General features: G+C 58.1%; 1 protein-coding gene across 3 annotated transcripts in view; it reads right to left on the reverse strand.

Moving 5' to 3' along the window:
- The window catches only part of Eip93F (Ecdysone-induced protein 93F), an 80,726-nt gene extending 65,333 nt beyond the window's left edge, over window positions 1–15,393 (reverse strand). For 2 of the 3 annotated variants that reach the window (XM_076372972.1, XM_076372968.1), the window contains exon 1: window positions 371–2,316. The gene's annotated coding sequence lies outside the window, so the exon portion shown is untranslated. Of the gene's footprint in view, window positions 1–370; window positions 2,317–14,836 lie in introns of those variants that run through there. The other variant, XM_076372970.1, reaches the window with a different exon arrangement.
- Between the last annotated feature and the right edge of the window lie 492 nt (window positions 15,394–15,885).

Here is a 15,885-nt window from a genome sequence, read left to right on the forward strand (position 1 = left end):
CTCGCGAGCGTGTGTGCATGTGTTTCTGTTGTATACGCGCGCGTGTGTGTGTGTATGTGTATGTGCGAGTCGTGCGAGTAGTAAGCGAACGAACGAGCGAGCGGCTTCTCTCACACAGAAATGCACGCGTGTCGCGCGGTCCGAACACCGCGAGAGACCGGATCGCGCGCGTACACACGCGAGCGTCGGCCGTGTGCACGCTCTATAGGGGGTTTTCGGGTGTTCTCCGGTGTCCCCTGTCGCTCTACCGTTCAGCAGCCTCACGGTCTGTTTGCCGGCGCGCGGCCGTTCAAGCTCGATCGCCGGAAAGGCGGCGAAGAATAGAAAAAGAAATAAAGAGTAAGAAGAAAGCGTGCATCAGCGTACTCACTGTCGCGGACAGGAAGAAAGAGGAATCACGGGGTCGCACTTCCTTCTCGGTGGTTCTCGCGAGGATCGACGGGTACGATGCGCCGCGCTCCTTCCTCAGAGCCGAGCGGGGCGGCTCGTCACTCTCGCGGCGAGCCGGCACCCGCGGTCCACGAGCGTCATCGTCTTCCTCGGCATTCCCCGTGTTCCGCGTAACCAGGCTAGTGTCCTCCTGCGCGCGCCGAAAGATCGCTCTCCCGCGTCGCTGGTTTCTTTCCACGCACCGCCCGGCGTGTGTCAGAAGAAGGATCGGCGAACGAGCCCGCCGCCGGACGAACGAAAACACCGCACGAGCGAACCGGAACAAGGTCTCCGACGAAGGGACGCGCGCTTCCACTCGGTCCGGGTCGCCGCGACACGCGTACGAAAAAGGAGATCGAGCCGAGCGCGAACTAACGAAACGGAATCGACGGTTGCACCGAACTCTCCAGTTGTGCCAGCTCCCCTCCACCGTCTTCCTTCCACGCAAGGAGCCTGTTGCTCTCCTCCGTTCGATCCTTCCGATCCTCGAGGGCGCCGCTGCTCTCCTCTCTCTCTCTCTCTCTCTAGCGCGCTCTCTCTCTCGCTCTCACTCTCTCTCACTCTCTCTCTCTCTCTCCCTCTCTCTCTCTCACCCTCTCTCTCTCTATCTCCCTCTTTTTGTTCCTCCTATCTCTTTCTCTCCGTTACTCGTTCACTCTGTACGCGTCCTTCGTTTCCCATTCGGCGAATTCGATTCGATCCGATCCGCCGTCGCGCCGCGACCCTGCGATCACGGTTCACCGTGGGTCGCGCGCGCGTTTTCCGCCGACGGATTCGAGACGTATCCTCGATCGCGGCGGCGACGGCCACGAGGTCAACGCCGTCGACGACGGTGGGTGTCACACGAGCGGAAGGCCGGTTGACGGGCTCTCTCTCCTCGTCGTTCCAGCGGCGAAGAATCGCGCGAGTGTCGGGGAATTGTCGGTCCACGGGTGGGCAAGGCACGGCACGGCACGGCACACGGGCACGTCACGACGCGGGATACCCGGTCGTCCGGGAAGGACGCGCGACGGAGTTTTACGCGGCGAGGGCGTGATTGCTACGAGGAGCGGGTCGCGGATCGCGGCGCGCGTGCACAACACAACATCGGCGACAGCGGCGGCGACGACGACAGCGACGGACGGCGGACTCGTCCCGATCGCCGGCCCCCGAAACGACGATCCTCTTTACGTCGGTCTTCCGGTTCACGAGTACCTCGCTCGCGTTTCCCCACTGTTCTCGCGTGTCTTCTGTGTATACTTCTCCTCCCTCCCTCTCTCTCTCTCGCTCTCTCGCTCTCTCTCTCTCTCTCTCTCGCTCTTTCTCGCTCTTCCTCTCTTTCTCGGTCTCTATCTATCTGGTTCCGTGTCGTTTCGTTTCGTTCCTCGGGGTTTATCCGAGGAATCACGCGCGAGTTTACCAGCACACGGAGCGGACAGCGGCGTGGAAAAAAAGAAGCACCGAACTGTACTGTTCCTCGACGGATCCTCTGTTCGCGACACGTTCCTCGGTTCCGGCGTGTCGCTTCTTTCCTCCCGTTGTTTTCGTTTCGCGTTTCGGGGGTTCGTTTCCTTCTCCCGCCTTCCTTCCTTCCTTTCTTCCTTCCGTTCTCTTCTTCTTCTTCTTATCCCGTTCCGTTCGTTTTTCCCCCGTCACTCCCCCGTTGTTCTCTCGCGCGTTCCACGGGCGCACAGGCGAGAGGGAGATGAGGCGACACACGCACACGCACCACTTGCCCAGGCCTCGACGTTTGATCCGGCTCCGGATATGCGACGTTCGTCGAGTTGCATTGGGTCGCGCTGCGCTCCCGTAACTGCATCCGCGTCGGACGGTGCGGCTTGCGCGCTAGGAGCGCCGCCATCCAACCACCCCACCATCATCGTCCCACCACCACCACCACCGCCGCCACCACCACCACGACAGCCCACCACCACCACCGTCGATCCACACCACCACCACCGTCGATCCACACCACCACCGTGCCTCCTCACCACTACACTACTATTCCTTACTACTACTACTTCTACTACTACTACTCTACTACTACTACTGCTGCTACTACTACTATTGCTACTACTACCACCACCGCACCCCACCACGCTGACACAACCGCGCGGCTACGACGCCGTCCACGCTACCAACACACGCGACCTTCCTCTACTCGCAACCACTGCCGAGCTCCAAATCGTCGTCGTCGTCGTCGTCGTCGTCGTCTTCGTCGTCGTCGTCGTCGTCGTCGTCGTATCGACGCTACACTTCGACCACGACCACGACCACTATGCGATTACCTCCGTCACTGCCACCGTTTCACGACGACGCAACGCACACGCACGGCCGCTACGGTACGGTGTCACACCGTCCGACGAGAACTACGCGAGCGAGTGCCTCCGCTCGCACGCGAGCGTCGTCGGTTCTTGGGAGAAGTCGCTGCGACGTCGCTCTACCCCGTCGTTGTTTTCCTCGTTAGTCTACAGGGAATTCGGCGGGAAATTGAGTGGAAATTCGGGCGCTCGAATTAGGCAAATTCGGAGATTCACTCTCGAGCGGACCTGTCGCCGACAGTCCCGGGAAAGTACCGAACGATGCATTCATCCGGGGAGTCGGAGAACCTTGTCTCCGTTGTTCTCATCGATTCCTAAGAAGTTCGATCGAGAGAACATTAGAACATGGAAAGTTTCGATGGACAAATACGAAACTTACGAATTCACCCTTCCGAGGGATCCACCCTAAAGACCGCGCGCGAGCCGCCAAGTTCAAACGGTCGAACGAAAGTTCGTAGATGAAGGCGTCGCGGAACAGTCCCCCGGGAGCCGGTATAATCGCGAGTGCCCGGACGCGGTTCCCGTGGACAAGATATCGAAAGTTCCCGCAGGCATCGCCTTTGTTTTGTCACCGCGGCGCTGATTTAGAGGCAACGTGTTGCGTTACACGAAGACATCAACTTCTATCTTTAGAGGCGAACGCTTGCTCATTTCGTAAAGCCACGGATACGTAGCGCTGCCGGCACACGTAGGTTACCCACACTTGCGCTCCTTACACGTTCGGGCTCTCCCCGGAACCTGTTCCAGTCGCATTGCTTTGTCTTACGGTCATAGATCGCCTTAATGCATTCTTACATGCGAGTTTTATCGATTCCCTTGCCCCTCGGCCACCGCCGCCGCCGCCGCCGCCGCCGCCGCCGCGCGGCCCCGCGACTTTTCTTCGCGGAACGCGATCCTTCTAGAATCCAATTTAAGAACGCCCCGCAGGCCGCCCGGTGTGCACCGGTTCCGGGAAACCGGCGCGCGATCGAACGCCGCGTCGCCGGCGACGCCGTTTCCCGAAACCGAGACGAGCGCGCGCGTCGATCGCCGCCGATCGAAGGGTGGTACCGATACACACCGGGGGCCGCGCGTTTTTCCCACGATCGTCGCCGGCGCTTTTTTTCCCCGCCGTCTGAAAACGCTCGCGCGATTTCTCGCGCGCAACCGTATTTCCATGTCGCTCGCGCGGTGGCGAGAGGAGAGAAACGGCAGCGCGCGAACGCGCACGCACACGTTTGGTGACCCGCGCTGCCGATCTCTCCCCTCCGCCGGTCTCTGGCCCCGTCCCCCGACGCCGCGGTTCGGTTCTAGCGAGCCCGCACCGTTGGCCATGACACTTTTAATAGGAGACAATTTGATGCAGTTGCTGCTGCGATTTGAAATTTAAAAGCTAATCGGTGCGGCGCAGCGCGCCTAGCAGCTTTTAGACGCCGGTTTTTCCGGAGATCGGGGGGCAATAAATACGTTGCAACATCCTGGGGACGAATCGAGACGACGGAGAGAGAGAGAGAGAGAGAAAAGAGGAATCGCGGATCGGCGTCTGCCGGGCGTCCGCTCGAGAAACGTTGATCGAGGGCAGGCGCGCAGCGCCGCGCCGCGTTTCCAATTTATATTCGCCGGGAACGCGCATTAATTTATTAACTGAAAATACGCGCACCGTTTCCCGCGGTTCACTCACGGTATCGTAAAATCTTGTTAAATTGACCGTGAAGTTCCCATTAATGGGCGTACACACGATAAACGCGATTATAACTTTTATCTGGTCGCGTTTAATCCCCTTATTCCTTTCTTACCTCGCGGTAATTGTTCTAACTCGCGTACACCGACGCCGGGCACGGCTCTCTCGCTCTCTCTGTCTCTGTCTCTGTCTCTCGTTCACTTACTCTCTTTCTCTTTCTCTCTCTCTCTTTCTCTGTCTGTTGTTCGTTACGGTTCGCTATCGTTTCTCCTCTTCCAACGGTGCACGCGCGAACGCGTCGGATGACGCGACTAGCGCACGGAAAAATCGCGGCGTTCGTCGTCAAACAAAATTTTATTCAACCGCCTCGCTCGCCGCGCGCCGTAAAAATGGTGTTTTGAAATCTCCGATAGGATTGAACATCGAAAACAGCGCACCTATTCGTCTATTTATCAATCTATCTTATCGACAACGAGAGCCTCGTCATTTTTACGCGCGCTTCCTTTCGAACTTTTCGAGATAGATCGCGCCTGGGAGACCTTGAGGCTCGCGGATGCTTCAGAAATTCGTTAGATAATCCACCGAGGCGAGCGGATTCGCGCGGCCGTTCAAGATGGCAGCCGAAAGTCGGAGATTAGATAGGACTCTCGGCGACGACGCCTTCTTTTCTCCTGACGGTTGCAGCGGCGACGAGCGTTGCGTGATTCGATCGAAATTGCTGCGTCCTCTGTCGATCTCCGCGCTCGAGCGCCGCGCCGAACAAACGATAGGCAACGAATGGAACTATGAGAAACAGCAAAGAATCGAAGAAAGCTGAAAATTCGCGTCAGAGATCAGGAAACTCTGATCCAACGCTTGAATTCTTGAAAGTTTGTTTTATTCGATATACCTACACACCCCTTTTCTTACGACTCAATCGATCCCATCCTAAATCGAACGCGTATAAATTTGGAGCAGGAAAGTTGAACGCGTGAGAATCGAGCGCACAGGCGTGAACCTCATTCGTAGCGGTTTCAAAGAAGCCAGTCATCAATGAGCACCGCAGCCGCGAGCCTAATGCCGCGAACCAGCCGATTCCACGTCGTACACTCGATATTAAATTTTCCGGCGCGGCCTTCTAAGCGCGCCGTTATGTGGGTAGCCAGGCCGCGTCGGAGCCTTTCTCTTCGCAAGCAGCCGAAGCTCGTGGTCGCGGTCGCGCACCGAAAAATCGGAAGACATCGAGCGAGGCTCTCCTATAGCGTTTCCATCGAACGAACGAACGAACGAACGAACGCGCGCGTGTGCGCCGGGACGAGCCCGCGATATTTTCGCCGGTGCGGAGAGAGAGGAGCGAGAGATACTTGTTGCTCTCGACCGCGAGCGGGCCAACTTTGCGGGAGCAGAGGCGCGCGGCTCGGCGGTAGCGTAGGTATATACGAATCGAGATTCAAAGAGCACCGGCGAGAGAAGCATAACTCAAAGTTCTCGGCCGCGAGCGAGCTATAACGCTCTCCCCTCTTACCCCTCGGTCTCTCATCCAGCGGCTCTCTCTCGCTCGCTCTCCAGCGATTTTACGCTAGGCGTTCCTCCTCGTAACCGTGGAGTCCGGGCCGCGACGGTTCTCTCGGGTACGCGCGATCGCGTGTGCGAACGCGCGTCGATGCCACGTGACGTCTAAATTCAGGCGGCCATTTTGGAGCATGATTCATTTGTTTAGAATGGGTCGGATAGGAGTTGGAGGCGGAGCCACGCACACACCAAATCTTCGACGAGCGTTTCAGATACGGCAGAACCGGACGACGTCGCGACGTGTTCGACTTTCGTCCGGATCCCCGGACGAGGCGCCGATCCGCTTCGATCTTCGGTTATCGAGCATAACTTAAGACAGTTCCCCTCGAGAGAAAGAGGGAATATGGACCGGAGAAGAGGACAAAAAGACGGCAAGGCCCCGAAACTGCGCTCCTCCTTCCCGCCCCTCGCACCCCTCGGCCTGCCGATTCAACCGACCGTCGAGCGGAACCTTCGAACCGACGAATTTCGCGCCCTCGAGCCGGGAGACGGCAGACGTCGCGTTGTCTCGCTCGAGCCGGGATCAACGAGCGCGACAAGGTTACGAGGTAGAAGCGTTTATTCCCTCGAAAAGGGGCATGAATAATTTATCGGCCGCGAATAAAACGAAAGAGGAGGACGGTGAACGCGCGCCGAGCAGCGACGATCTTATCGGGTGCGCGCGAGCTCGCGTTATCGCGCTCGGGCCGAATCTCCGCCGGGGATCGGCGTTTCGTTGCCGAGTGTGTATAGGATAATCGCGATCCTATACGAAACCGGCGAATTCCGAGCGAAATTCGAACGGGGAATTACGAAGTTTTCGCGTGCTGTTGCGAAAGAGTCTACCGAGTGCACCGGTGCACGAATTCGTGCGACGAGGAGGCTCTCACGTTCGCGAAAACACGGGGGAACGAGCAGTATGCGGGCCAGCGGGAGGGAGCGAGAGAGAGCGAGAGGGATTCCGCTCGGCGGGAGGAGGACGGGGAGAGTGCCCTCTCGTTTCCACCGATGGCGGGTCGGGGCATTGCCGAAACTGCAGACGGCCGTACGGCGGATGCGAGGCACGGCGGGCGCAGCCGGACGGTGCGCGCGGATGGGCCCAAGGTCAGTGGCAGTGGGTCAGTCGGACCAATCGCGCGGCTGCATCGGCGAAGGCCGCGCCGAATTCGAGGCGGCAGCGAGAGGGGATCGTCTCGACGGAGCGTATCTTTCGAGGACGGCCTACCCGAGCCGACGGCGATGGAGTCGTTTTCTCGCTTCTCTCCCTCGTTTCTCCTCGCCGTGGTTCGTCGGGATCGAAGCGTGACACGCTACCGACGACAACGCCGCGTGCACGGTGTCGCTCGTTCATTCCGGTGTCGAGCGATCGGTGCAGGAAAGAGAACGGATAGGAGGCCGGTATCCGAGCCGGCCTTGACCGTATCTCTGCTTATCGCCGCCGCGTTCGCGCTTTACGCTCGTCGTCACGCTTACACGCCGTCCCGTTCACGGAGAGAGTCGCTGCGACGAAGACGACGACGACGGAACGGTGCTCGTTCAGTTCTCCATTAGCCCTGCGAGACGAGCAGCGTCGAGATGCTCGGTCGAGCGGAAATTTCGCCCGGGAAATTGTGGCGTTCACGTCGCACGCGTGGAAATTCGACTCGGTCGATTTTCGAGTAGGGTCGGATTTAATGGCGACGAATTGGTAGTTCGAACTGAGAATGAAAACTGGATTTTGGGAAGTTAGTACACTGAACTGAGATATCGGAAGAATGGTTTTAACATAGAAATCTTTTTGTAAGCGGAAAGCTGGAAAATTATAGGTGTATTAGGTATCTACGTGACTTGTAGGTTTCGTTCTGTCAGTAGTGTCCTTCGACCTAGTTTTTACCTTCTCAATAAGTAAATCGGTTATTCAGTTACTCGACAAGTAAGTCTTCTTCAGAGGATTGTACGAAGTATACGATAAATTCCCACAATTAACGTTTAGTATCGTATCTTTTCCATTTCGATCGTTTTCCGATCCGATTCGCCTCGACGCTTAAAAACTGGAAACGTTCGAATTCCCCGTAGGAATTCAACGCGAGAAAATTCGCTTGGAAGTCGAACGTGCAAGAACAGTCGGTCCGTCTTTCGCACCGAAGAACGAAGGGTCCGTCATTCCTGGACGACGCCGCGGAATAGAGAGGCCACGTGCTCGGATCGTCCGTTTATTAATTCAATTAGAAGGGACGCGAGTCCCTCCGCCGCCGCCATCGACTTCCTCCCGCCGAGCGCGAAATTTCCACGTCGGCAATTACTCGAATTAATTTCGCGATAATTATACCGATTATGCAAATTACGTAATTTGTTTCATTAGCCCCGGCGATACGCATTATCGGGGCCGTGTGCTCGCGAGGCGAACTCTACGCGTCACGGTCCGGTTGCGTTTCGAGAAGACCGTGTACGCGCGCGATAGACATTGCCGAGGATTTTTCGTTTCGGAGAGGCGCGACGACGACTCGTCGGTCGCGTAAGTCGCGTCACGGTCCGCGGTGGACACGGGAATACATTCATCGGCGTTATCTGGGACGACGAAAGGGTCTTCTTACGTCGAGGCTATCGTAAGTGCAAGGTACGCTGACACAGAATAACGCGTGCATAAACGCCGGTAACGAACCGTTGTTTACTCCTAAGTATCCTAGCCACCGTAATTGATGTTACGTAAGTAAGTTGCACGGTGCCGCCGGTGCTCGCACGGCCGACCGGCGAGATCACGAACGAATCATCGCCTTTCTCCGGCAGCGACGCGAGCGCGCCGTACACCGCGATCCCATTCGAATCTTTCGTCCCGAGGTCAACGCTTCCAACAACAATATATATATATCGCGATCTAAACCGAAATACACCGAAGCCGGTCGAAACGCAACCGGTCTCCTCTAGCGGATGCGCGAATCCGTTCTAACAGACGTTTGTACGCAGCCGTAGCCGCCGCGCTTGCCTGTTGCATTCGAATCGTTCGGAAGATCGTGGGACCGCGCGAGGGTGGCGCTCGGCTAACGTCGAATCCTACAATTTCCAAGGAATGCGAGAGTCGACTGGTTCCCCGCGATTCCAGGCTCCGCACGATCGTTTCCTCGAAATCCGCCGCTTCTCCGCGGCCCAAACACGATCCACCGTCCGTAAAACCGACGGCAACGGGACGCGCATCGGCGAGGAATCGATTCGATCCGCGGCGCTACGGCTCGCACCGCGGCCGATTCCCGACCTGTCGGATCAATGAAATTAAGGACGCCGTCCCGTGAATCGGTAACCTCGAATCCGGAGATTGGAATCGCGACGGTTGGCGGTGCGCCAGTGCCGGCGATTCCATGCACCGGTGCCTCTTGAAAGTTGCTGGCGGGTGCTGGCGCGCGACCCGAGCCCGTGCAGATCTCCGCTTCGCCGCGCAGCCCGGATTTCTTTCGATCGTGACCGTTTTCGGGGGCGACTCGGCCCGATTGCGGCGCCTCCTCGCCCTTGAACGTTCGCGATCGCTCTCCATCGCGCCGCTAATAAGATCCTCCTCGAACGCTGCCGATATCTCTCCTCTCCGGTTTTTGGCCTCTATGTTTCCCTCTGTTTCGCGTCCTCTATCCCCTTTCCTCGCCCGCTCGGCGTTCACCGGTCGTCTGACCATATTTTGGCGATACCTACTTGTTGCGCGGGCAACGAGCGACGCGTACCTACTCCGCATGCATGCATACGGCCGGCCGTGTGTGTCGGGCCGCATCTACATACCGCGGCGGATAGACCCGGCATCGGCGCGGTTTGCTCTTGGCACAGGTACAAATAAAGTCAACGACCGGGACTCGAAATAATTTCGCTGTTTTCTTCGAAACGGCCGGTCGACGCACCGGTGCATCGCACGTGCAGATTCGATCGCGGCGCTGCTCGCGTCCATAGCGGTCGGTCGCTGCTTTGTTATTCTAGCTTATTGCACCGGCGAGGAGACCCGTTGTTAACCGTTGTTCACGGCTAATTTCCCGAAAATCGGAGGGCCGGTGGGTTCGACTCGAACGAGCCTGTTAATCCGCTGGAAACGCGATGTAACTCGATTGCAGCTTTGACCGAAATCGTTGCCGATTCCAGTGGCGACCCCCCCTGCACCACCCATTCCCGTTGCCGCTTTGTTGCAGTCCCTTTGTGGCGATCGGGTCGACGTTGAATCGGTTAAATATTATTTTCGGTGAACGGAGCGTATCGACGCGAGCCCCCGGTTCACCTGGCGCGCCGTGAAACGGAGCGGATTACGCTCCCGGATATACTCGCGCGGCGTGGAGAGGGAGCCGAAGTTATCGCGTGGAGCCGGGACGAAAATTTTCGCCGGATTTCCCGGCAAACTGTTGCTGTGACATTGAACGATCGACGCGGGCGGCGCGGTCCGCGGCCCCGGCGAGCACATAGGAGGAGTACATACGGGTTTCGGGAGAGACGGCCGGCACACGCCGGCGTTCCTCGTATTTCGGGGATGGCGACGCGCTGCTCAGCCAGCCACCCCCTCGGCCGCTCGCCCCCTGGCGCGGCGGACTTGGAAAATTTCGGGGGAGCGCGCTTTAAACGAGCTGCCGCGTCAGCTGCCGGCGACCTATATATTCGGCTACGTTATGTATGCACCCACGGTATATACTAATACCTACTGTGCATCCGCCACGTAGCCGACGGCATCGATATAAACGCGGTTACTACTTGTTGCTCTAGTCCCAGAAACTGAGAGTGCCCGGCCGCCGCGTTTCGGAGCTCTCTATCGGACGCGTCCCGGCCCAGTGTCTCTCAACCGGCCGGCGGGTCTCGATTCTTCGGCGCGCCTTCGCTCCCGAGCTTTCAAGAGCGTCGCGCTCTCGTTACACGGCGACGATCTTCAACGGTGACGTTCGGTGAGCTTAAACCTATCCCGCTCCCCTCCCCGCTGTCGTCCCGGTTATATAGAAAAGTTTAGATTCTCCGCGAGCACGCTTAACGAGGCCCTCTCCCGGGGTGCACTTTGTTCGAGCAGTACCTCGCGACTCGTCTAGCTCGTCTCCTCCATTTTCCGCGAGGGGTTTCCAAGTTGTAATTGTCGGTCGGCGCGATTCTCTCTCGACATCGGGGAACAATTGGCGGGCGGCGGACGGAACCGGGTCGCCGAAGATCCCATTGATCCGCGGCAGACGACGCGTCTTCCGGCTGGCGTGGTCTGGTGCGCCTCGTCTCTTTTCTTTCTCTCTTCTCTCTTTCTCTCTCCCTCTCTGCGTTTCTCTCGTCGCAGCGCGCTGCATATATGCGTGCAGACACGGGGACGCCTGCGAACCACGGTCGAGCACACCGACCCGTCCTCGGGTGTGTGTGAGTACGGGCGCGCGCATGGATGCGCGCAAATGCCTCGAACCAACACAACCGCCGCTGCATCGCTGTGTGCACACGGCCCTGCATGTGCAAGGCGGCGGCGGCGGTGGCGGCGGCGGTGGTGGCGGCGGTGGCGGCGGCAGCAGCAGCAGCCGGCTGCGCCGGCTTGTATCGCTGCGAAACGCGATGTGGAACACACTCGCTCTCGATGGGTCACTCTCACTCTCTCGGCCGAGAGGGAAATTTGGCAGCTGTTTTAAACCCGGCTAACTGGCGAAACTACCGACCCACCTCTCCGCCACGGTCCTACCGTCTCCCTCTTCCAACCCCGGATCGCTCCGCTCTCTTCCGTTAACCCAGACCCGCCTCTGTCTCTCTGCCTCTGGCTTTCTTTCCCCTACCATTTTCCAAGCTGAATCGAAAGCTTTCGGGGACTTCCCTCGTCTGTTCTCCGTTCGCGAAATTCTCCTGGATTCCGCGGGTAAAAGGCTATATTCGATTGTTACGCGTTCGCGGAAGGGGTTACCGTTCGTTCACCCCTCGCGAACGATGTTCCAGCATCCTAAGTCTTCCAGAGGAATACCGTCGGAACGTACGCGCGGATATCGATACGACGAAAAAGTCGTACAGCTCACGAAGCCGGGCGTTCGGCAGCGGATGTGTCGCGCGCGATTATTCGTGTGCATACGGGGGCAGAGTGTGCGTGCGTGCCCGCGTACATGCGTGGCACTGTTCGCGAACATGCGTCTCCGACCGTCCCTCTTTCTCCTTGTTCCTCCTTCTTTCCCGTCTCCGTTCGCTCGTGCCCTCTCGCTCGGTCCCGTTCGGCCGCGCCGTTTCTCGCTCGGATGCACTCCGCTCCCGTGCGGCGAACCCGCCGAACGTGTAGCTTTTTTACCACACTGACCTGGGTTAACTCGGCGTGCAGTGCCGAATAATAAAACCGACGAAACCGCGCGGACCCCCCTCCTACCTCCTCACTTCCCTGCACGCAAGCACGCACGCACGCACGCACGTAAAAAGGAGAAGAGAGGAGCGATCGTGTTCCTACGGTGTCTGTGTGCGCGCGCTCGCGCGATGCGTTTCGTCGGTCACAGCTTGGAACTCGAGGGAGCGTTCGTTCGTTCGTTCGTTCGTCCGTTCGTTCGCTGGCTCGACTCGCCAACTCGCTCCGACTCGCCGAACCTACTCCGCCCTCCAGCCAAATATAAATGCACCGGTGTGCGCTGGTGCATCGCGCGCGCACACAGTCTCCCCGGGACCAGTCGCGCTCGCCTGTACTTACACACACGCGTGCACCGACCTGCTCCCGTCTCCGGGTAGAATGCACCGAGTGGCACACAAACGATCCTGTCCCGAGGGCAGGGCCACGGTCACCCGAAAATACGACGGCACCGAGAGCTGCTCTCACTCTCGTTTCGCGTTCAACTCTCTCTCCTCCTCTCTCCTTCTCCCCCTCTCCGTCTCTCTGTCTTTCGTTTTCCGTTTTCCCGTTCTTCCTCCATCCTTCGTTCTCTCTTTCTCTTCCACTTTGCTGGCCGCCCGCCCGCCCGCTCGCCCCACCAGCCCCCTCCCGCCGCGTCCCTAATTTCCCCACCTCTTTTTGTCCTTTTTAGTTTCACCCTCTTCTTCTCCCGTTTGCCTCGCTGCCTTTCAATGGCTCCGAGTCTCTCTGTGTGCTCGCGTATTGTACGCGCTACCGGCTGATTCACCGGCCGCGGTCCTCCGCCGATCGCCGCACGCTGCACCGTGGGATCGAGCGAGACTCGTGTTTCGCCGATTTTGTCGTTCGCTGTACGCGCGAGCTTCATTGAGCACGATCCGCGTGGAATGTTCATTGAAACTCGAATCGGGGAATGGATATTTATTCGATTAAAGAGCCTTCGGTTTGTGGAATCAAAGAGATTATTACGATACTCGGAATATACTTCAAGTTATATTTGAAAGCGGCATACCACCGCTGTTTCATTCGAGACAACGTCACCGGCGACGCGTCGAACGTCCCTTACGATTAAACAACCGAACAACTGTATAGAAAGCAGGTCCGCAGGAATGAATTCTAATTACTCTCCCCCTTTCCCTCGCGTCGGAACCAGATTCGCGATGCAGATCTCATTCCGCGATTGCGAGCGCGATCCAAAGGATTCCGCTCGATGCCCCTAGATCGCCGGCGTATCGACGGATTCCGCAGAGGGGAGGAGTCCTCTAAATCGTCGCGCCGGGGAGAAAGACGGGCGTGCAACGCGCGTATGGAAGAGCGGCGCGGTGATTACGCGCTCCAGGCACTCTCGGAACAAAGCGTGCTCTGTCCCGGCGAACGCGACGACCTATCCCAACGTCGGAGGGAAGAAACGGGACGGCGATCGGCTCGAATTCGAGCGCGAGATACCGCGACGAAAATACGGTCTGCCCGCCTCGTGCTCGCGAATTCAGCGGCGAGCCGCGCAATTACGGCCCCGGCCGATCGCAACGCGCCGAACGACAATCTGGAACCGTCCGACTCTGGCTCTGACTCACTCGCGACAGTCAGGTGAGTCAATACGCCGCTCGCTCGCTCGCTCGGTCCGGCGATAAGCGACCGCTGCTACACATACGCCGGAGCTCGCGCGAGTGTGTAAGCGCGTGCATGTATACAACCAACGCGACGTGTCCCGCGAATCTTGATGCGTAAAATCGAATTCACCGTCGCGATGCAGCCGCGCGAGGTATTTCATCCGGCTGCCTGCCGCGACGCGATGCACCTTATCCGCGCTATCCGCGAGTATCTCTGCGCCGATTTCCAGTCGAACCTCTCGATCATCTCCGAGCGACAACGTTCGTTCCCGTATGGACCGTGGCGCGCGATGCTGCGATCCTCGCGATCTGCCGCGGAGTAATTCACCGATGTTGCGGCAAACTCGAAGCTTCGCTTCTGTCCGCTGCGTTTTACGGCCTCGCGATCGAGCTCGCCGTGTTTACGGAAATTCGAAGAGTCGAAATTTGTGGGTAGAAATCCACCGTGGAAATCGGATACGTAGAAATTCGGCGCGGGAAATTCGGTCCGTGGACACGCGACGCGTGGAAATTTCGCGGGGAGGAATTCCGCGCATGGAAATTCGATCCGTGGAAATGCGGCGTGTGGAAATTCGGCGCAAAGAAATTCAACGCGTGGGAATTCGGCGAGTGGAAAACTCGCCGCGTGGAGATTCAACGCGTGGGAATTCGGCGCGTGGAAAATCCGCCCATGGAAACTCAGCGCGTAGGAATTCGCGACCGGCGATTCGTTGGAAATGTTGGCAATACAATCGAGAAACAATCGGCGAGAGCCTCGTCACCGGCAGCGAAAGATCGATTCCCGAAACACGTGAGCCTTTGTTTCCCACACGACGCGCCTCACTTCGCGAAATGTCACAGCGAAACATTTTTCGTTCGATCGACCTGGTTCCGCGGAGTCGATCGACCCGCCGGGATCGATCTCGAGCTACAAAGCGACTCGTCGCGTCTTTGTATCGTCTCCGCTGACAAAAGAAACATCGTGTTCACGATAACGATTTCGAAATCTCTTTCCACTGCTCGCGTGAAACAAAAATCGCTGAAAGTGGGAAATACTCACCGCTTTATCCCTTGTATGCACAGCTGCGATCCTCGGGTGGAATCGGTTGGCAAGTGGGAAATTACACGATTTCCAAGACGATCCGGTAGCTCGGCGTCGACTCGATCGAAAGAAATCACTGAATCACGTGCAGAAAAAAGTCCTCCTCGATCCGCGTGGCCGCGTCGGCTGGCCTGTTCCGAGCGATCGATACGGAGAGACGTATTTACGACGCGCACATTGTCTTCGGCGGTTTTACCCGAGCCGCCGCGCGCTGCTCGCGACTTGTTTTCGCCGCTCCGATTCACGGAATTTCGCTGTTTTGGACAGAAAGGTTGATTTATGCGTTAGATACGTTTATCGGTCGCATTGGCGCGGCGAAATGGATCGTTCTACCGGTTACTCGGTCCCGGCGCGCCAGCGCCCGTGAAAACCGGGAGACCGCTATCGAGCCGATTTCCTCGGCCTCGAGATTGCACGGATTTAATCGGCGCGGGTAAGAGAGACACCGCGCGCTGGCTTAGAGGCAGGAAGGAACTCCGGCTCGGCCGCGTACAATGCAGAAACTGCACTTGGATGGATATCGCACTTTAAGTACCATCCGATAAACGATAAGAACTAACTGGTAAAAAGGGTTATCTGACACATCCGATAATTTTCACTGCGTTCGACAGCGAGCGGTGCAACGCGCGAGGGATGCACCGCGGTGTCTCGGGGATTACGTAAGTCCTCTTCCTCTCTTTGTCCGTCTACCGTCGCGGCGGACGGAGAAGACGACGGGGAAGAAATCGGAGACGAGCCGTGGCGCGTATACCTGCTCGAAATCGGCCGCTCGGAGTCAGCTCCGCGCGATCGTCAGCGTCTAGACGCGCGTGACATGCACAGCCGACGTATTCGGAACGTCTCCTAGTGGACGAACGCCCGACGATGTACAATCTAGGACACTTTCGTTGGTTTTTCGTCGGCGATCACCGGTCTCTACGGAAATGGGCCGTTCAGGTCCGTCGAGGAGCGGCGTCATTGAACTCCGTATCGCGTGCACCGCCGGTGAAACTGCGCCTCGTGCGTGG

This window comes from Nomia melanderi, chromosome 13 (assembly GCF_051020985.1).
Source record: "Nomia melanderi isolate GNS246 chromosome 13, iyNomMela1, whole genome shotgun sequence".
NCBI classification, from domain to species: Eukaryota; Metazoa; Arthropoda; class Insecta; order Hymenoptera; family Halictidae; genus Nomia; species Nomia melanderi.